The sequence below is a fragment of the Plectropomus leopardus genome, chromosome 17 (genome assembly GCF_026936395.1).
Source record: "Plectropomus leopardus strain MGB_pleo_1.0 chromosome 17, ASM2693639v1, whole genome shotgun sequence".
NCBI classification, from domain to species: Eukaryota; Metazoa; Chordata; class Actinopteri; order Perciformes; family Serranidae; genus Plectropomus; species Plectropomus leopardus.
Genome location: NC_142192.1, coordinates 26308567 through 26331499, shown reverse-complemented (window position 1 = coordinate 26331499; position 22933 = coordinate 26308567). Strand labels below are relative to the sequence as shown.

The 22933-nt window shown below is 39.3% G+C and overlaps 1 protein-coding gene across 5 annotated transcripts in view; it reads right to left on the bottom strand.

The window, feature by feature from the left end:
- The window catches only part of hivep1 (HIVEP zinc finger 1), a 70445-nt gene extending 68163 nt beyond the window's left edge, over positions 1 to 2282 (bottom strand). The window contains exon 1 of one of the 5 annotated variants that reach the window (XM_042506850.2): positions 2158 to 2282. The gene's annotated coding sequence lies outside the window, so the exon portion shown is untranslated. Of the gene's footprint in view, positions 1 to 1082; positions 1335 to 1831; positions 2082 to 2136 lie in introns of those variants that run through there. The other 4 variants (XM_042506852.2, XM_042506847.2, XM_042506849.2 and 1 more) reach the window with 4 other exon arrangements.
- Positions 2283 to 22933: the final 20651 nt, after the last annotated feature.

The window sequence follows — 22933 nt, the reverse complement described above, 5'->3', positions numbered from 1 at the left end:
TTGTGCTGTGTTTAGGCACCTTCAACGAGTATTTAAACATTGAGCAAATTGGTTTGATTTGGGGGGTACTTGGTAAAAAATGTTCCACAATTTGCAAGAAATTAGTAGATTTAGAGAATTATTTTAAAAAGCAAGAGGGAAAAAATCATTTTATTTTGTTGTCACACATTTCAAAAATGACCTGTTCATTAATATGTGCTGCACAATGCATGTCAATAAATGAAAAATCACAAAAAATAAAGAAAATGTTTAGGGAAAGAGACAATAGCTAGGGGAAAAACATTTATAGCATATCATAATTGCATATTTAAAATTATGTTACAGAACTATCATAATTTTTCAGCACTTGTTCCACGTGGTTTTTCTGTTTTTATTATTATTATTATTTACTATTTCTTCAGATAATTTTCTTAAAAAAAAAACAACTAATTTCTCGCTTATCTCAGGTCATTTCTTCTTTTGTTGCGGCTTGTCTTTTTAAAACTAATTTCTTGCAAGTTTTGTGGTCATTTCATTTCTTGTTTTGTTGCTCATTGCCTTCCTCTCATGTTTTTGAAAGAAATCAACCTACTTTACCCTGGTTTAAAAGTTCCCAATAAAAAGATCAGATCATGTATGTAGGTTTCATGCAAATTCTGAGGTGGGTGTTGGAGTTAAATGTTAAGATGTCAAGCCCACAGAGCTGCAAAAGCTTGTCCCTGTTTTGCACACAAGACAAGCTCACGTCTGCATAGGCATAACAAATCACATCATCATGCATAAATATCTCATTTAAATCATATTTTTAAGCTTTCTTGCCCTTGCATCAGCTCCACCATGTCCCTACAACACCTCCACCTCCTGCCAGAGCAATGCAGAAAGCAGCAGAGCTCCAGGAAACAGCCTTTGTTTCCCCTCCTTCACAAACATTACATAACACTTACTACAACTGGATGATTTTGCTCCATACAGTTTGATACATGTGGCGCTACAGCAATGACATCATCTCCCGGTGGATTTCGGTATATAGGGTCGCGTGTGTGCACGTTGGCTGCAGCAGCAGGTCGCAAAAAAACAGAATAGCAACACGAAGAGCATCTCACCTGTGATGCACAATTTCAGATCGGAATCGACGGTGATGAGGCGCAGGAAAGAGACATGTTCCCCGGCGGGTCTGTCAGTCCGTCTGCCCGCCTGTCTGCTTGGCTGTGTGTTTGTGTGCGCGCGCGTGTGTGTGCAGATATTTGAGGAAACACCCTGATACTGACACAAGAAGAAAAAACATACCGGTGATTCACAGTAACGCTATGTCCTATAAGGCTGGCATGCACTTGCAGGTGACTGATGATGATTTCCGCTCACACCTGAGGATCAAATCGGAGGCATTATGTAAAAAAGCGGCGGCGGGAGAGCACGCACGGGCACGTATGCACGGTGTCTAAGAGTGTGTGATATCATAACAAGATTAAATGCGAGGAAAATGTAAATAAAGAGTGATGCTGCACTGATTTCTCCTGCAAGAAAATATGATTTGCACTCATGACAAACACAGCAAAAATCATTTAACTGCATGAAATGAAGTCAGCAAAAACAATGCGTGGGAATAGCGTATTTTGTGCCTGTTGCAACACGTGAACGCCCTGTAAGTGAGGGAGGAGCCAGGGAAAACCCCTCACTGTCTCTGCAACAGCGCTCGGCTGGGACACTTCCCCCCCAACCACCAGTATCCAACAAAATCCCGCCGCGGCCAAAAAAAACCTTCCGCCGCCGCACACATGCACATTTCTCCAAACATTAGCCATGACAGTGAACACATGAACACTCCAGGTGGTGGGAAAAGCGTGTGGCTTACCTACAGTGCACAAAAAAGAGCAACAAAAGGCGCCGCGTAGAGAAAGAAGCACCCGGGGAGATCAAGTTGCCTCCTGCAGAAGTCCAAAACAACACTGCGCCAAAAAAACAGCCCCAACGGAGCCTTTAAAGTTCACAGCAGGCTAAAACCGGACGACACACACAGCCGATACACGCATGTCCGACTCTCTCCGGCTGCAGCCACCGACAGCGACCTATATCACACTGACAGAAACCCGCTCCGGGTCCCAAAAACACATAGGAAAACAAATCAAACGCACCTAAACTAGGTTTATTAATACTCACAGGTGCAGGGTTGTAACACACCTTTTAATGTAAGGAGAAGGAGGGGGGGTACAGCTCTGTATTTTCTGCCTTCACCTTCTCTCTCACTTTCTATTGCAGGAAACAGACAGGCCCACTGACGTCAGCGGGGGTCCCGTCTCCGCCTCCCAGCTACGGGGTGTCCTCCCCGGGCAGCGGGGGACTCCAGACGGACGCAACAACACCGCAAAGCCAATCACACGAGAGACTACAGTTAGCTGCTCCTCAAGCTTCATCTCCTCCTCTTCCCGCGGTGCAGTAGTGGACCGTCATTAAGTACATTTACTCAAGTATTGTAGCCTATTTATGAAGAAATTTGATGTAATATACTTGAGTATTTTCTTTTCATGTCACTTTATACTTTAACTCCACTACATGTCAGAGGGAAATATTGTTCTTTTTATCCTACTACTTTTATCTGACAGCTTAAGTTACTTAACAAATTACTTTTGTTATAATTACCAAACAGTTTATGCAAGTACACCTGCAACAATTGTTGATTATTCTATCAGTTGATCCACAGAAGATTAATTGCCATTGTAGTATTTTGTAGGGTGTTGTTTATATTTTAGGTTCAGGATGTTTTTTTTTTTGTTGTTTTTGATTAATTTTGGAGTGTTAGCTGTCTTTTCTGTTGTTTTGTTTTAGAATATTTTTTCATCCTTTTTAAAAATAATTTTGAGGTGGGTTTTTTAAAAATATTTTTTAAGTTTTTGGATGTGCATGTATGCTTTAAGATTTTTCTGCTTAAGGCAACTTAAAGTTCATTTTTCTGATTATACTTTCATAGTTTTCAAACTCAGAAACACTGAATAATTATCTTGTGCTTGCCTTGCTTTTTATAGTTCCTCACAGATATTTAGAGATTTATAACTACGCAAATAATTCCTATCAACTGTGAACATATATTTTCCTTTTGTTTAACACAGTTAATCCAATAGAGTTCTTTTTATGAGATCTTTATAAACTGTTTTGAAGACAGCAGCAAAAAAGTGTGGAACTAATAAAAAAAAAAAGTGCAAACATATTTGCAAGTGAAGACTTCTGGTGTGCTTAGAAATTGATGATGAAGATCAAGTGGATCCCAGTGACATGTTTTTGTGGGTCTTAGCAATGGAGAAAAACTGTTATTGTTGCTCGTCGTTTCTAAAAGGAGCCGCAGGTCGCGTCGTTTGTCGTGAGCCCCCCTCGCGGAGCCTCGCCCCCTCTCCTCTGCACATACTTTAGGACTGACGGTTTTCCCGGAGGTTCCTTGTTGTCAGGTCACGTTGTGCCCCTCCGCCACTACCGACCGGGCTTTCCCATGCACAAACCCGCAGCAGGCTCATAACACTGGGTCTGTCTGCAGCCGGTGCTCGGGGGGATGACTTAAAAATGGATGAACTGTGGCCTCCACTGGGGCCAAACAACCATTTAAATAACTGCAATGTAATAGCAGCCCAATCGAAAATGTTTATTTATGGGATTTGCCTTCCTAAATAGTCATGAACTGTACATTTCATCAGCTTGGCCTTATTTCTTATGTTAACCCTTAAAAACCTAGTTCGGCTCCAGTTTTTTGTGTTGTGTTTTGACGCTTCTCAAAAGCTATTTTAAAAAAAATTGGTTTGATTTCATTTAAAAACACAAGGGGAAAAACAATGACTAATTTGGCAAGTGGTGCCCCATAGTTTGCAAGAAATTACTTAAAGGTGATGAAAAAAATGACCTGAAAATTAGTTTTAAAAAGGATGAGAATTATCAGAAAGTTACTAAAACTAGGTAGAAATATCCAGAAAACTATTCTATTAATCATTATAATTATAATTTACAATTATGTCACACAAAAGAAAAAAAAAATCTATTTTCTAATTTTCCGAACTTTTTTTCAGGTCATTTTCTTGCTTATTTTTAAAATTCACTTTTTTGGCCTATTTCCAGGTAACTTTCTTGTAACTACTAATTTCTTGCTATTTTTTGGGCCATGTGTTGTTCAGTTGTTCACTGCCGTCTATCCATGTTTTTGAAATAAATCAAACGAATTTGCTCAGGTTCCAAAGGGTTAAGAAAAATGTGTAAACTCGAGTGGATTTGGGCTCTCAGGTAGGCTTATTATCAAAATACTTTAATTAATTTCAACTTGTGTCACTAATAAGAACTGCACCCCTCTTATTTTAATTCAGATATATTGCACATACATTTTTTGCATTTTTAAAAACACTTTATTATAACTTAATTCTATCCTATGTTAATGTCTTTTTTAAAATTAAACTTAATTTTTCTCTCACTCATGAGGGTGTACAATATGTACTGTTACTGTCACCCTATCATCTTCTTCATCATCAGAACAAGTAGTAATGTAGCAACCTAATGCAGTTTTCCAGCTGTGAATGTGCCATGCAAAGATGTTGTTTTTTACTGACCATAACCAAGGGGGTTAGTGCCACATCATGACCACAGCGTTGTTAAACTTACAACATATCCACAACATAATCATGCGCCAATATAATGTATCCGTTTGCAAAAACAAACAATGCCAACGTTTATTTTTTCAATCGGGTTAAATTGAATGACACTTTAAAACCCCAATATATCAATTATTTCACAGGATTCCAGTGCTTAGGCTGAAGCCAGTAATCATTTGTAAAATATGTCAATATTTTTTTGTATTTTGATCAAGAACTACACAAAATTAACAAATCTGAACGTCTAACTCAACGTGAGTGCACACACAGAGTCAAATGGGTTAGTATCAAATGACCTTTGTGAATTCACACTCAACCCGTTTCCCCTGCGTTAACTCATATTTTCCACAGTAGCTTTATCTTAGCAAGTCTTTTAGGCTGCTGTCTAAAAGCTCACAAAGAGGAAAATTTTTACGTTGTTCAGTTTGAACTTTCTTTCAACAGACGTGATAAAAGCATGAAACGAGGCCGCCTCACAATGCAACATGTTCTCACAGCCCACTCAGTCAAAGAAAGGTTAAGTCAAGTCAAACTTTATCTGTAGAGCACATTTAAAAATAACCGCAGTTGACCAAAGTGCTGAACAGTAATGAAATGCAAAAACGGATAAATACAGAAGCAAATAGCAATCCAAACAGAAGGGAAAATAAACCTAATAAAGAAAATTCAGCGCAACACAACAGAAAATGAAATCAATTTAAGTTTCCAGGCTCAAAAGAATCGAATGCCAACACAAAAGATATGTTTTCAGTGGCGACTTAAAGGTTTCTATTTTTGGAGAAGTTTTAATTTGTACAGGTAAGCGGTTTCAGTGTTTAGGTGCACCGCAAAGACTCGGTCTTCACTGTTTTTGTGCTCTCTTCTGGGAACATCTATGAGCATCTGATCGGTTGATCTGAGTGCTCTAACTGGAGTATGAAGACAAAGGTAGCGCCAGACCGTTTAAAACTTTAAAAACAAGCGATAAATCTTAAAAGCAATTCTAAAACTAACAGGAAGCCAGTGTTTGGAGGCCAATACTGATGTTATGTGATGAAATGTCTTTAAAACAAGATGATTTGCTTTGAAACTGCTAAAATACGTTGATTGGGATTGCTGTATTTTGCTGTAAATTGTTGATATCTTCATGTCATGAAGATATAAACGGAGGAAAGTTATAGTATTTTTATCCTCTAACTATGCTCACCGTGAGTGTGAGTTTGTCCGGTTATGACACATCACTAACGCAAAAGGTTGTGCTATTTTTGGCCACATAGTCAGAATTAGCTCTTAAAGAAATGAAGCAAAAATAAATTGAAATCTTTCACCCACGTTCTTTGAAAAGAAATGTGTTAGCAAAGCGAAGTGATAAAAAAGGTGCATGAGATGAGCATCGCACTATATATTTAGCACACAAATGAAGGGCTAATCAATTAAAACAGTATTGAATTTAATGTTTTAGTGTGAGAGGAGAAGATTACGGAAGTAAACTGCAGTTTTTAACATTTTCAGATTCTCCCCATCAAGCAGCAGTTGCAGCACAAACTGTCTCTAAGAAAGTTTGCTGCAGTGAGGCAAATCTCCCCATTAATAAGTGTGTGACAGCCGCCCACCTTCATATCACAGGCTTCCTGCAGACTGCAGAGTGTGACTCCTGGCTCAGGCGAGCTTTATGACTCACCTGTTTCAACTGCAACAACTTAAAATGGCACATTTGAATAGTGGAACTTTTTTCTGCAAGTAAGAATGTGTTGTTGCTATCTGAACATTAATGCAGCATTTTTTGTCTGTTGGGGTATTTATTTTGTATTTGAATGCTTCTCTTAAATATAAAAAGGCTTTCTGGCAATTAAAATCAGCTAAAGTTGCAACGGAGGCTTCTCTATTTTTTGAGAATGAACTTTTTTTTCCCACATTCTCTGCTGTCTGTACGCCTACATAAAAATTGAGATGTTTTTGGTTTTTCGGTGCATGATGAAAAAGGCAAGGAGGAGGAGGAGAAGGAGTGTGTGTGTGTGTGTGTGTGTGTGTGTGTGTGTGTGTGTGTGTGTGTGTGCGTGCGTGTGTGTGTGTGTGTGTGTGTGTGTGTGTGATGTAAAAACCTTTTTACATAACCACATTTTCCCTGAGAGGACAGCTTGTTTGGTTTGAGCTAATGCAATGCCAAGAGTAGAATAACTGTTTATTAATTGAGCCCTCAGCTGACACTCCGTTAGCCAAAGTCAATGCGAGTGCCGATCAAATCAGAGTTTTTTGAGGGTGGAGCTGGACGAGATCCATTTGTGTATTTAAGGATCAGCAGAAATGCATTTTTGCTCTGGAAGCGTTTGTAGATTTGGAGTAATGAAGTCCGCGAGGAGAGGGAGAGGTGCTGCTCCTCTCCTCATAATTCACCTCTTGGACAAATAATCAAGCTTTCCATTCTCCAACAGCACATTTGCAGTTTACAATAATAACAGTGGCAGATATAACACTCAGAGCTCGTGGTCATTTTTTAAACAATTATTCTTTGATTTCACACAGACGTAAACAGAGGCAGGCTCCTCAGTGCTGGCTGATGGCCATCAAATTTGTCAACTAAGACGACTGCTGCTTTAGCTGATCTTAAGCTGGTTTTATTACTTGCAGCCATAGAAAAATAATTCGAATAAAAGAGACATTGAACTGTTCAGCCTGTTTTCACACACTGTTTGTATGTATACCTGCGTAAGTACTGCACCAGAATTTGTATATAACGTACAAAATCATGAAGGCTGCGATCACTTCACCAATGTGCTGATGAGGATACAGAAAAACGTAGCATAAACAGTAAACGTCCACATAAGTAGGCAGGATGTGGTGGTTGAAGGGTCAAACAAACACAGGACTTTCCCCCAGGAGACCAGTGTTTGTGTCACATATGAACCCAAGTAAACTTTGAGTTATAAAAAGTTTTATTGAGGAGTGCTATTTTACATATGGAGGTTTCAAAAACAGGAGCTCTTTGGATTCAAGGACAAAATTGACCAAAAAAAGGAGGGAGGGGTTAGACTTTTTATTTCTTTTGTCAAAAAGTCAAAACCAAACATTTCCACATCACACTGTTTTGCAAACGCTAAAAAGCCTGCAATAACATGTTTCGACTTACAGTCCCTGATGAAGCCTCTAGGTTGAAATGCATAGGTTTTTGTTAAATTAACCTGTGAGTTACCCGTTAAAGAGTGCAGGTGTTTTGAAAGTAATATTAACCAAAAGTGATATCCCTATATGCCACATAACTAAACTTTGGCTTTTTCTGTACATGGCCGATATGAAGATCCGAATCCTCACCTTTTTTTTATTCCAGAATTGAAAACTTCAATGTTTTGTTTTCGGGCTTTCCATTTGCTTAAGCCTTCAAACATTTAAAAAAACTGCTCCTTGAATTTTAAACAACTACAAAAAGTGAACATATTTTACCAAATTCCCAAAATGTGGTGTAATGCTGCCTTCACGTGATAGGTTTAGCCCTACTCTTAACAACGTTTGACAGATGAAAATTATGTTGTAATTCCGTTACTCCACAGTTTATTGTTACTTCTCTTCACTTTATTCAAACATCATACCCGATTCTATCCCTGGGGTTTCCTCCTTTTTTTTTTTTTACTGTGTTAAAGGTTATTTTGGCAAGTATTTCCTTATCTGAATTTGAGGGTCTCAGGATGAGTGTGTCATAAGCCATACACTTTGCGATTGTTGAGAATAAAGTATAAAAGACTTGACTTCCTCACACATATACAGACAATGAGGCTCTGAGTGTCGTCGTAAAGTCTCAACAGAAGGTTGTGAAGCTGCTCAGTTTGGATTCCCCTGAACTCTACCATGTCAGTTATACTTTAGTCAGCGCAGCAATATAATCACAGTCATATTAAAGAAGGGGACTTCCTCAGCTGCCCCCACAGCAGTGTTAGTGAACGGCAGCGTGGCTATTAATATCCTGGAGTGGTTACAGAAAATAAGCACAGCTGCCCGGCCGAACCGTCCTCCTGAACAATAGCCTCTTATGTGCAGGGAAGGCACTGCTGTTTGTGTCCTTCGCTAACTGATGTTCACGGGGGTTCTGGTGCTGTTTGTCTATCTTTGTTTCCCTGCGTATCTAAAATAGATATTTATTGAACGCGACCTTCCAAAGAAAGACGGTATTCATAAGGGAATGCCTGAGTGTCCTATTTCTCTTGGCACACAGCGAGGCGTTTGGATAAAGATTGATGTTGCTAAAGTATTTATAGGGTGGCGTCCTTTCATCCCTTTATTTTTTCTGCTCTTTGCACTTCCTACTGCTGCAGATTTGCAAGAAACTGGCCATAAACACAGTATAAATACAGTACAATGGTTCTGACACCCAAGCTGTCCTGCAGAGATAAGCTCTACCTTAAACACGAATCACACCGGACAGATTTAAAAAACAGAATCCAGAAGCAAACAGCCAACCCAACAAGCTATATTTCAGGATTTTCAATTAGTAGTATCATGTTGTTTATAAAATGCAAATTATGAGGCTGTAATGTCCACCGCTCTCTGTAATTTGTATCCATAAAAGCTGTTTTTTTTTTTTCCAAACATTGATGCAACAAAGGTTTACATTTTAACTGCTGTACACTGGTTTGAGTGTCTGTTTCTGTGTTTTCTCCACAGCTCTGATAAAAGACATCACTGGATGCTTTGTTTACTCCGCACCATATGATGTTACATAACTAAGGCTGTTGCCGCGGCAACGCCAGGACTCCTCCCCTCACCCAACCACCCATAGACACTCACACATATAAACACACACACACACACACACACACACACACACACACACACACACACACACACACACATACACACACACACACACCCTGCTAAGACAACAGGACAATCTGCAACCACATGACTGGTTGATTTAAAGTGATACTTTGATGATTTTTAACCAGTTTTGTGTCATAACAATGTGGGAAGTATGTGTAGATGAACTGTGGTAAACTTCCCTCCATGTAACCACCTCAAACCCCAGCAAACTCTGCCGGATGACACAAATTGATGCAAAATACATCATCTGGTGCAGTTTCACTGGTACTCGGGCTGTACCTCTGCATTTCTGTATTGTCCACCACCACGGACACAACGAATATAGAAGTGGATCAAGAGACAGCCATGCCCTCCTCTCCCTCTATCTCTCTCTCTCTCTCAGACTGAAATCAAATCTAACAATAAAACTTGGAAGGGCTGATATCAGAATTCAACATATTTCACATAAAACAGGTCGTATGACATCCAACAAAATGCATGCAACAGCTCGCATGATATCATACAAACTAGCACCCCACTAATGAATATTTAACGTGCAGTTACATAATTAACAGAGCTGTCAACTTTAACACATAAATCACAATGCAATTAAGGTCCGTACATAACAGCCTCATTTTTTTTATTGTGTTAATCGCCGGCTGACACTCCTGTCTTTAAGAGGCAGTACTGCGCTGAGTTTTAAAGCTAAAGTGATAATACTGTCATGCTGGCGTCTCAAGAAGAAGGATAAAAAGGTTAAATTTTAGTGATGGAAAACCTGCATGGCCATTTCACGGGGTCCCTTAACCTCTGATCTCAAGATATTTGAATGAAAACACACGCCCACCTTATGCTCATTATGCCCATTCAGTTTTTTGGTGTCATTTGTTTACTTATCAAGACATTTTGCTAAGAATTGCTTTACCTTGTACACATAAACCTAAAAAAAACTGTTTTAAAGAAGAAGTAATGGAATAGCAAGAGTTTGCGAACAAGTGGGCGCCATAATGTTTCTTGCATAGTAAAAACTAGACTGACAAAAACGTTAATCAAACGGTAAAACTAAGCAAAAAAAAAAGAAGACAACAACAACATGCTGTTCCTGGGTTGCTACCTCTTTAGCAAGAGTGCTTTTTCTCTAGTCATGTGGGACCAATTTTAGAAGTATTTGCATCTTTCTACTGCATAGACATCCTAGTCTCAAAAGGCCATCTTTCCAACAGTGAAATACTTCTTTAACGCTCGCTGATGCTCTCTATTAACTAGATGGCCTCTCTCTAGAGTTCGCAAGTGTTGGTCCTGAGAGATATTTTACAGGCATCAGGAAGGGAAACATCTCTGCCATGATGACCCACTGTGGTGTTGTTTGATAAACAAATTAAACATACACCGCATTTTATTACATGCACTCAAACAACCCTCGTTATTTATGACCAGCAAACCCAACAACAACAACAAAAAAGACCCTGTGATGTAATTTCTCACCCACAGTACAATGTACATGTTGTCTGCATCTGAATGGAAACACTGTGAGTCAGTTTTCATTACTTTGTGCGAGAAATCAGCTCCAGTAGTTGAATTCAAGGTCAGGGAGGCTCTCCTGCCTTCCTGAGCCGCACAATAACAACCGCAGGCATCCCCGCACAAGAGCTATCTCTTTGTGTTGAAGGGTACAGTGCTGAGTGCTCTCTCAGCTCTCAACGCCGCCTCAAAGCTCCATTCACACGCCATCTGACAGGCTATCGAACCAGCTTCTGGTCCAGGAGGCAGAAATAGAAGCTCTGAGCCTCCCCCCGCCGCTGTATCTGTCAGCACACTGATCAATTAAAAGCCACTTTTTGTCCCCCTAGACAGTTATTTCACCCGGCTCCAGTTTCAAAGAAAGAAGTCCAAAGGGATAAAGTTGACATCTGCAATGCTTCTTGAGGCAGGAGGAGCTCAATCTGTGTGGACTTGGCCCGGGAACCGTAGAGTTGCCGGTTTTAAGTCCAGCTCTGACCTGTTCAGAGCAGGAGAGGTGCCAGTGCGCCTCCTGGCCCAACTGCCTTGTTCTGAAGCCTCTCTATAAGTTAATGCATCCCTACAGGTCGTATTTGTTGGCACTGAACATTTCTACAATCTACAGACATGTTACACTGCACGTTATTATGTAGCTTATACAGTATGTTAAAACATTGTGTTTCAACAAAGCTGTGGTTAATGTGGTTGGATTTAGGCAAAAACTCCACTTAAGTATGGCAAGGAAAAGATCAGGTTTTGGCCTAAAATACCACGTTTGACACAATCATGTCTGGAAGCAATGTCTCCTTAAACAAGAATCGCTTTTGGTTCTATTATCTGGGCAGGAAACACAGAGATGTCTTGGTAAGAAAGAATAAAACTTTTTTGTGACACTATGCCGACAGGAAATACAGCAGTTTGCTACAAAACATCCATATGTATGGACTAAAAGCCGCTGGAAAAACAGCCACAGGTCGCTACAAAACACGAAATATTACAGCCTTAAAAAGTCAAAGGGAAAACACAGAAGGGTTGCTACAAAACATCCATGTTTGGAGCCTAAAAAGTAGATGGAAACACAGCAATGACTGGCTAAAGTACAACAGTATTGTTGTTTGTTGGTCTAAAACAGTACTTTTGTCATTTTGTGTCTCTTTGGGGTAATTTTAAAGTCTTTCCTAGTTGGTACATGAACATTTGACATTTTATATTTTGCCACCTCAGGCCCTTTTAGATTCTAGCTGCATTTTGAGCAGTTTTGAGATATTAAGCTTAAAAGTGCTAAAGTCCATATAGCAGTAATGATATCTACATTTTTGTTTCATTAAAAAAAGTCAAAAAATGCATAGAACTTAATAAAATACACCTCATACAATTTCAATAAGTTGTCACAGAATAAGATATGAATAACTAAATTTTGACAAAAATGTCAAAACCTTATAATGCTAAGATAACAATTTGGCAAGTGAAGTTTCACACTTTGGGTCCTTGGACCTGTACCCGGTATGACCATTCAGTGATCCATTCAAGTCCCAGTGACAAAGTCAACTCATATACTACATCTACATACGATATGATATGTATAAAATATGTAAATGTACATATTTATTGGTTCACAGAAATGTGCAATGCCAGTATTTTCTTTTTTGCCATCTGGGCTGCCAAAATTTCTAGCTGTCCAATGGTACGACCAAATACCTACAAAACTGAACACATTCCCATAAGCTTCAGCTGTACTTTGCTTAGTGTTAATCATCAAATATAAACAGGCTGAAAGGCTAAACTGAGACGGCGAGCGTGGTGAACATGATACCTGCTAAATATCAGCACGTTAGCATCTACGACATTGGCATTTACCTCAAAGCACCCGTGCCTAAGAATAGCCTCACTGAGTTGTTTTTAAAAAGGTTCCAGTGTTTCCAATCAGAAAGGTTCAACTAGAAAGTTCTCAGCAAATGAAATCAGGTGTGGAAAAGGTATGTGTGCATAACGTGTTCACATGTGCATTGCATGCCAGCGCTATAAAGAGCAATTTCACATACATATAAATACATGAAACCATAAACTCTCAAGGTCTCATGGGCGTCTTCCAGCACGTTGGGATCATAAAACGGTCCCAAAGCATGCAGCCGGGCACAGATCCAGAGATACTATCATAAAAAAAAAAAGCAGGGAAAGACTGTGTACGATGTGATTGTGTATGTGTGATACGTGACAGTTGGCCCGTAGAGGGAGAACATTTGATGGTATTCCCATGTCATCCATCATGGCTGTGCAGAGCTGTGCAGTGAATACATGATGGAAAATCAGCGGTGTTTGTTTCACCTCCAGACGTACGCAGCGCAGAGCGAGATTTGTACAAATCTGTGTGTAATTATGAGTGAGGGGGAAAAAAAGACATATAGATGTATTTCATATGGAGATTTGCTTGTGTAAATCAGCTTAGTTAAAGATAAAGCCACTTTTAAGGCCTGACTTTAACCCTTTGAAACCTGGGTTGACATCAGTTTTCTTGTGGTGTTTTCAGGCGCCTTTTACAAGCTGTTTAACCCTTTAATACCTGAGCAAGGATTGATTTCTTTCGAAAACATTGGGGATATAACAGTAAGAGACTTGGCAAGACATGTCCCATAAAATTGCAAAAAATATAAAAGGTGACACTAAAAACCCTGAAAAATTATTTTTAAAAATTAGGTTAAGTACAGAAAACTATGCTGATAATTATAACAATGAGGTGTTTAAAATTATGTTGCAGGAAAAAAAAATACTTTTTTATTTTTTTTTTTTTTAGCACTTTTTTAAGGTAATTTTCTTGTTTGTTTTCGAACTCTTTTTTTCCTTCTTTTTTTAATGTCTTCACGCTGGTGATAGCTGAGGCCAGGGGTATTACGTTTTTGGGTTGTCTGTCCGTCTAGCACATTCTTGTAAACGCAATATCTCAAGAATGATTTGGGGGAATTTCTTCATATTTGACACAAATATCCACTTGGACTCAAGAATGAACTGATTAGAATCTGGTGGTCAAAGGTCAAAGTCACAATGACCTCATAAAACATGTTTCATGTTTCATAACTGGTGCATGAAGGCAGTATATGTAGTTTTTTTCTTATTTTCAGGTCATTTTCTTGTAACTTTTTACTAATTTCTTGCTAATATTTGGGCCATGTCTTGGTAATTTGCTTGTTTCCTTCTTCCGTATTCTTTCAAAAAAAAAAATCAAACCAATTTGCTAAGGTCTCAAAGGATTCAGCATCATGCAGTATTTGATGTTTAATCAGTAGAGCAGAGGTGGAAAGATTTTATGCCCGACACTAATCCCTGGTGAGAAAAATCACTTTGCCCGATGCCAGCGGTAAATGCAGCACTTCTTCTCGGAAAAGCATAGCTGAGGTAAACCCCGTTTCTGTGCCCCGATCAGTGGCTCCATCCAGCTCTCAATGCCCTGCAAAATGAGCCTTTAGGAAAAATAAATTCCCTTTTTTCACTGTTCCCATGTGACCCACATGTTGTCTAGAGGAAAAACATTAAATGTTATTTAAGCCGCTCTTTAAAGCACGGCCAACATCCTTGCCCTGCGTTGACTCACCGCCACAGACGGTGCCAGTGAATTTTACTACAGTCCAGCTGAGTTTTCCATTCAGCTGCAGACACCGACCTGCAGGCTGGGGCAGGACACCGAGCCGGAGCTGTGACGACATCTAAGCAGCATCGCTGACTAGGATGTGGGCTGAGGGAAGCCAGACTAAAAGCTGGATCCTGAAGCAGAGGAGTGTTTTCGGGGAGAAGCCTGGTGTTGTGTCAACATTTCCAGTGACGCTACCACAGAGGGAAAAATCCCTGCTGTTGAGAAGGCCAGGCTGCACTAATAAGGGAAAATGCTTTGAGTGTCTGCTTATGACAGTAAATGCTCTATTATGTGAGCAGAAATTCAATAATTCCATTCCAGGGTGGAGTAGAAAATAAATATTAAAGAGAGAAGCTGTATTCTGCTGCTTTTTACTGCTGCTAAAAATATGTATTGTGATAAAAAAGCTTAAAAAATATGCAAAGCTACCACTGAGGATTTAGAGGGTTTAAGCCATGGCCAAGTTTAGATGAGAACAGCCACACTAAAAATAGGCAAGTCTTTCCTTTGCATTTAAAAAAATCTGCGTTCATATATTAACATTGTCAAAAACAATCCTCCTCTAACCTGGAAACGCAAAAACAACCGAAAACGCTGTAGTATGCAAGCCAGTTAGTGATGTAAGTTAGTATGTGTAATGACACACCGTAGCAGAACACCAGGCGCATGTGTGAAGTTTGTCTGGGATGGCACCGTTTTCACGCCATTGTCACATGAACACAAGAGTTTAACATTTCATGGGAGAACCGTTGCCATGTAAACGCCCCCGATGTTTGCATGGTTACGATAAATCTGTGTCCTCACTAAATTCACACCAGCATTTCAAACTAGTGATTTACTAAATTTGGTTGCACCATTAAGACTTGAGAAGTCCTAGCTTGTGAAGACTGGGGTCCGAGTCTTTGCAATGGTTCCTTCTCTTTATATATCTCTTTTTAACTCGGTGCAGACTAAACTGGATCAATGTTTGAGCGCTGCTTGGACAGAAACCGACTGTTTTTAGTGTTGGAATTTAGTAAAATTGCATCTCGCAAGTAAGGGGGCTAAAATTAGCACATTGACCACAGCGTTGTGTTTCCACAAATGCTGATCGGAGCCAAAGCCGATAAATACGTGAGTCACATAGCTGCTCCAGCCACAGCTGTCAAATCTGACTTTCCTCCACATTTGAAATAAACCTTACTGTATGCACTAACTATGTTAGAAACTTCATGTTTTTCTCACAAAGTGCACGATTGTTGTGGTCATCCCAGAGGCTTCACACCGCTACAACATTCTACAAATGGTTTCATCTCGCAGCAAATTTTAGATCTGTACTTGGCTTAAGAGACTGGAGACGGCTAACTTTGCAGTTCACACTGCAGAAGAGCAAAAAGAGATGGATGTTTCAAATGCAGACATACAAAAAAACATTACGTCACTGTAAAGACATCAATGTCTTCAGTAAAGAAAACTGTCATAGGTGAAGGTTTCAAGGCGGAGGGCAGGCTAAAGATGTAAGTGGATGATTTCAACATAACTGACCCAGGAAACATATATTGTGCATTTGACCTACAGGGGAAAAAAAGCTTTCCTGAGAACTAAAAACCCTTTACAGGGTCTTAAAGGAGCTGTATACAACATTAAGAGCATATCTTATGATCTATGAGTCTGCTCTGGGAATGTCTGCACACGTTACTCATCAGATCCAAGAATTTCCGTTTTGACTGTAAGGCACAAAAAAAATTTTAATAGAAAAACGCTAAATAAAGTACTATGAAGTATAAACATGTTGAAATACTTGGAAGCATGTTGAAATTTTTCTTAGTTAATTCATGAATTTCCTAAAAAGAAGTGGTGGCGTAATAGTGCGCTGACTAATGAGCTCGCTTCTTACTAAGAAAATAATTGCAGATTACTTCTGGGAACATTTAAGTGAAAAAACAGACGTTAAAATTGGCATTAGACGTTGTTCTTTTTTAAAACGGCACATAAAAAAATGTATGCATGCAAATTATTTTTTCAGACTTAAAAAAAACATCTTCTCATGCACGTTACATCTCAAATGTCACAGCACTAAAAAGTTCTCAAAACAATGAGTTTATGTTTGCCTCTGAATTCATCCATTATGTAACAACATTGTTGACACGCTGTCTATTCCATCTTTTAAATTAAAGTCTTCATGGTTTGTTTCCACTTGTTTGCACTCTGAATGCCTGGAAAACATTTGCGGGAAGAAGAGGAGGGGAAAAAAAGCGGAGGGGAAAAAATCCTGTCAGCTGTATTGTTTCTACTTTTAGAGCCTTCGCTGGAAAAGAAAAGAGGGCAGGAAACAAAGAAACACACTGGGTTTGCTTGGAAAAATGCTGCATTAGCCGGAGAGGGGAGGAGGAGCCGGATGCAGCTCCCCTGGTACTTCATACATCAGCTGATTTATGGGTTACACATAGCGCTTAATAACCCTCCACTGTCCCTGTGAGCGTGGGCCCTGGGGAGCGTCAAAGTAGTCCGAGGCCTGAAGCGAAGCGCAAAGAGACCCAGAGGTCAGTGTGTTGGGGGAACCTCCAGCATCCGGCTCACTAATATATTAATTGTTCTCTGAATGCTGGAAGATTAATGTTTTGTGAGATGCGACCTTTTGTGATGCTTTTCACCTGAGACACACTCTGATTTGCAAAAAGATGTCTGATGGGGCAACAAACAAGAAGAGTAAGACAATCAGACAAGTTGTAAATAAGCCACATTTAAATTGCTTTACATGTAAGATGTCAACCAACCAAGTAAAAAGTAATATATTAAGGATTTATCAACATGTGTGAACACTGGCAGGTTTTGAAAATATTTAGAGGAGCTTTATGGACTTTTTATAACAAAATGTTGACAAAAACCAATAAAACCAAAGACGGGAGTGGGGTTGGGGTAATCAGAAACAAGAATATTAAGTGCTGTAGCCCATGTAATTATTATGTTTTCTGTACATTGTAACTACTGTCACAACATCTATGTTTCACCTCTACCTTATTTCTTTATTATTTTATTTTTATTTTTTTGCTTTTTTTGTCTTTGTTTTGTTTTTTGGTTTGCTTTTTTTATTTCATGGTATACCATATTTGCTGCCAAAACTATTTTATTTATCTGCAATATCTGTTATACTTGAAAACCCCAATAAAGACATTGTTAAAAAAATAAAATAAAATAAAAACTAAATATTAACACATCATATTTGGTTTGTTTAATCTGTACAAAAACTAGTGTAAGTGTACAAACAAGTCGTGGCTTTACAAGCTTTATGTCCACATCAAATTTCTGGTCAGGAGTAATAACCTCTTACAGTCTTTTAGTCACAGCGAGGTTGACATTAAAAAATTTCCCAAAATGTCGAATTATTTCATTAAGAGGGGAGACTAACAGGTCATACTGACGTCAAGTTTTTTAAAAGCTGGTACTGTACAGTTTGTTTATTCTTAGCTTGTTGTTTTGTTTCGTTTTAATTGACTGGTTAAACTGATTTGTTTTGCTTTGGCTACGTCATTTAACAATACTGTCAACTGACATTAACAAAGAGGAAATGAAAGTATTTCGGTTAGTTGTTGTTGATAAATGAAAAACAGTGCTTTCCCAAAGAGATTAAAAATAGTGGGTTACTTCTTACTTTCAGGATCACACAAAATATTAACAGTACTTCACTTAATACTGTGGATATCAGCTTGCTATATTGGTTACATTATTTTTGCCTTTTTATCAACATAAAATATTAGTAAAATGTATCATATTTTATTTAAAATTGTGGGAAGAGTTTCTTTAAATTATCAAATCTTTCAACGCTTTCTTCTACAGTCAGATCTGATCACTGTGGACTGGAAACACGGGATTTTGAGTATTTGAAGTATATCAGCTGTAATCAGGCTTTCCCCAGTGTTGCTCTCTCAAATTTCACTGCTCTCTTGATACTTGTGTTGGCAGCAGCTGCAGCTTTTAATTTTTTTTTTCCGTCTGAGAGACAAGTTTTAAAAAAAAACATGTCTTCTCATAGGAAAAGTAAATTGTTTTAGGATGACGCAGCACACATAAATATAAATGGTAAAATATGAGGGCTTCAGTTTAAGGTTAAGGAGTTGACTGCAGTGGAGACTCTTTAAGTTGTTAATGTGTTTTTGAAGCTCTCTTACGCCCCCTGTGGACAAAACAGAAACACTCAAAACAGCACTTACTGTTTTCTGCACCTGAATAAATATTAATAACAAAATGCAGCAAGCCTGAACCAAAACATTTTCACTTAAAATTTATAAAGAGATTATTTTCATACCTAAATACGATAAAAATCAATCACTTTATTTACAAATAATCTAGAAAAAAAAGAACAGCTTGTTTTTTGTGGCAGTTTTGGATTACAAAACAAACCTGAAATACTAACGTTTTTGTGTTTCACTTCTTATTTGATCATATTTGATTGAGTTGATGTTTTTCTCTCTGTTATTATGTTGATGACTATTGCTCATACTGTATTCTTGTATATGATAATGCTACCTATATTCTCTTATTTTTATATCTGTTCATTTCTTCTGGCTGTTTTTTTTAATGGCATTTTACTTTCATGCTATTTCATACTTCTACTCCACTCTATTTCAGGATATAAATATTGTACATTTTAATCTACACTACATTTATTTGACAATTGCAATTTTGAACACATTTCTTATATTTCTTATATAACAAAATATCTCTTTTTTCTTATTTTTACAGATCTATATGTATTGTGTAGCACAATGAACATTTTTTTCTTGCCTACCTCTCATTATTTCTATTTTCTTATCATTTCTCTTTGTTCATGTACAGTGTAAGAGCAACAATAATGTGTCCCAATTTACCTCCAGAGATCAAATAAGAAATGTATAAGCTCCATAATTTAGAGGTCTTAAAATATTTATCATTTGTTGTTAGAAGATTTGCAAAAATTCTATTCAAAAATCGCCTTTTCTGTAGTAATATATGTAGTTTGTCCCTGTCCTGTTGCTGTACACAGTAGACACTATTGTGCACGTGCTATCAGGCAGTTATGTATGTCCTTACCCATATAAAAAGACAAGGGCCTCGAAAAAGACTGTAAGCTAACTAATTATTTCAGGATACCACAGCGACTGGACCCGCCAACATGCTGTCAAAAAAACCGAAAAGAAAAAAAACACCTGAGGGAGCGGGTGAAACTCGAGAGCAGGGGAGCATTGACCGTAGTTGTTCAGACTCTACCTGCTCTCAAAAAGTGTTTTTTCACCACTCAGGCAACAATATCGCTCCTGCAGATATGCTTTTATAGATATCCATATTGGTTATCGTCCAAATGAGTTGTTATATATCTGCATACCTTCAAAAAATACAGTATCGTGCATCTGTACTTGTATGCATTTAACGAGCAGAAACTGTTCGTTTCCTTTGAAAACTGAAGTGTACTGAAGGCATGTAACAGGCGTAAACTGAGACGAAATCCCAGAACGCCAACGACAGACACAGGAAGAAACCTAGTGCGTGATATGTAGACGGAAAAGTCCACATTTGATGAGTTGGGATGTGTCGGTAAATAAACTGTGTTGACCAAGTTTGCAGCTATAAGGTTATCTTCACCCCTTCATCCATTTATGGTCATCTCAGCTCCAGAAGTTCAAGATGGCCAAATTTGAGGCTTCAATACGGGAGTGCACAAACCAATGTGTGACGTCATGGTGGCTGCGTCCATTGCTTTATACAGTCTATGCGTTTACAGCTATGGCTAAAAAATGACTTATCGCAGGTTTAAAATGAGTTTAAATTGAATCGACTCTGGTATATTTGAAGTGAAGTCGCACTATCCTCCTCCAACTCCTGGGAGATTTCTCAGTACGTCCCCGTGCCTCCACTTCTGCTCCAACACTGTGACAATCTGATCTCTCCCTTCACTTCCTGTCATATTTGATAACTGCTCGGCGCCGCAGCCTCTGGCCGTCTGTCACTTTACAATCACCGCTGCTACTGACTGATTTAAAAACACTCAAGTCTTCATTCTCAGGTTCGTCCGTGCAGAGTCCAGCACCAAGTTCAACCCGAAGCACGTCGGTGATGTGTTCGGGGGCTCACTTGGGTATAAGAGCTACCCCTCAGTTGAGTCCCACATTGATGAATTATACATGCCTCGCATCACACCTCCCACGCTCCGGCTTATGTAATGTCAGCCACGCGTGGAGAAGCGTATGAGTATACATGTGTCTATGTGGATGTATTTATATCCAGACTGGGATTGAGGGAACGGTGACTCATTCTCTTTGCTCTTTATTTTTACCCCACAATCTGCCCACCCACCCATCGCCTATTTCTAAGAAGAAAAGAAAGCGTATTAGTTTAGACTTTTCCCAACTGTACAGTGTTGTTAAAATATCACTGCATCTTCTTCACCCCCAACTGAAGACATTTTTTCACAGAATGATGCTGAGAATAAATACCATGATGGTTAATCAGCCTCACATAGGATCATTTTCTCCCACAAAAACAATTGGTGAAATAGTGAGAGTAAAGGGATCAATAGGCATCGTTTCCAGGAGCCTCCTCTGTTCCTCTCCAGAAATATCAAAGTATTGATTATATACGTCAATCCTCCGAGTACCGTTTCCTTCAATCACAGCCACTGGAGTGTAAAAGGGATCACATAAAACGCCCGTTAAAATAGCAAAAATGTTTTTCTTTCTGTATTTGGATCCCTTGAACAAATCATTTCAGAGATTAAAACTGTTTCAGAAAAACAACATGAAGCTGCGTCACACAGCAAGTTTAAGATCCATCAGTTCAGACTTTAAGCTGACTTTATCATCAGGAGGTGGACGTGACGGTGGATGACATGTTACCTAGGCGAGATGGCTGCCAAGCTGCAGACCAAGAACAACACAAAACAACAAACAACAAACCGGTTGCTTTTTTACCAAGACATCGTTAAGTTTCCAACCGAGACAGTGCTTGAAAAGCAGTTGGTTTTTTACAAAGACATCATTGCATTTCAAACAGAGATAGTATACAAAAAGCAGCTGTCTTTGCAGAGGCATCGCTGCATTTCCAGCTGGGATAGTGCCCTGAAAAGCTTTTGTTTTCAACCAAAATAGTGCACGCAAAGCGGTTGTTTTACAGAGAGGTCACTGCATTTCCAGCCGAGATAGTGCTACAAAAAGCTGCTGTTTTTTACAAATAAGTCCCACGCAAAGAGGTTGTTTTTTTTACCAAGACATCGCTGTGTTTCCATCCAGGAGCCATGAAAAACAATTTTTTCCCAAGACATTGTTGCTTGTCCTGGCAGGAAAGTCCTACAAAAAGTGTTTTGTTTTTTGTTTTTTTTTTACAGGGCGTTACTGTGTTTTTAGCCAGGACCAGTGCCATCAAAACCAGGTATTTTCCCTCACAAATGTATTAGCTCCCTAACCTTTCAGATTTAGTGATATAATTCTCACATCTGTGACCACATGATTAATATAGTGGATATAAAGGCAGCAAAAACACAATAAGGTATCTCCTCCATCTGCTCCCTTCACTGCCTCTGACAAGAGCTGATCACAATTGGTGCACAGTCACTATTTTAAGCGCCTGCAGTCAGCACAAATCCAGCATTATGTTTCATTACATAACTCTACACCTGCCTGAAACTCTCTCATCCGGTGCTCAGCAACCTGCAGGCTCAGTTCACACCTGCCACCACATCACTGTCACATTCCTGCACAGCACAACTGCGCTAATCAGCATTTACCTCCAAACCAACACTGGTGGAAAGGTCAGCGTCCCAGCCAGCAAACTGAAAGTAATGGCCGGGATAAAATTGCTCCTGTCCCTCCCCTCGCTAAGTTAAAGTCACAGGATGGCAGACAAAGCCCAAATCAGCAGCGACATCTCAGCAGTGGCTTGTTACTGCCACCGACACAGTGTGCTCAATCAAAATGTCAGAGCCCGGGCCTGGCAGGAAGGCTGAGGTCCAGGTGGACAGGTCTGGAGGGGGACTGATAGGGGTCCAACATTGTCCCCTCCATCCTCAAGAATGCCATCCTCCCTGTCTGTGGCATTTTACGTACAGTCATGTGCTAAACAAAAGGCGGTGCCAAAATGGTGTTCCCGCTTGCCAGCATCAGATGGTAGGTAGGTTTCCATAACAGATTTGCGCAAAAATTAAGCGATATATGGTGATAAAACACAGATTAAGTGATTAATTGTTACTTTTTTCGCAATCTTATGCACTTCTCCTCTCGTGTTAACATTTCGAGACGCATGGCGATGGATGCTCAAAATATCAGCAGGTTTATTTCTATTGCAGCCATCACACTAGCCATCACTATTTCCAATCAAAGGAGGCGTAGGCGTGTCATGTGAGCACGGCCAGGTGGGAGCGGCCATGTATGAGGGATTTCTGGGAGGCAATAGTCAACGATTTCACAGAGGAATTGTGGATTCAGAACTTGCAGAT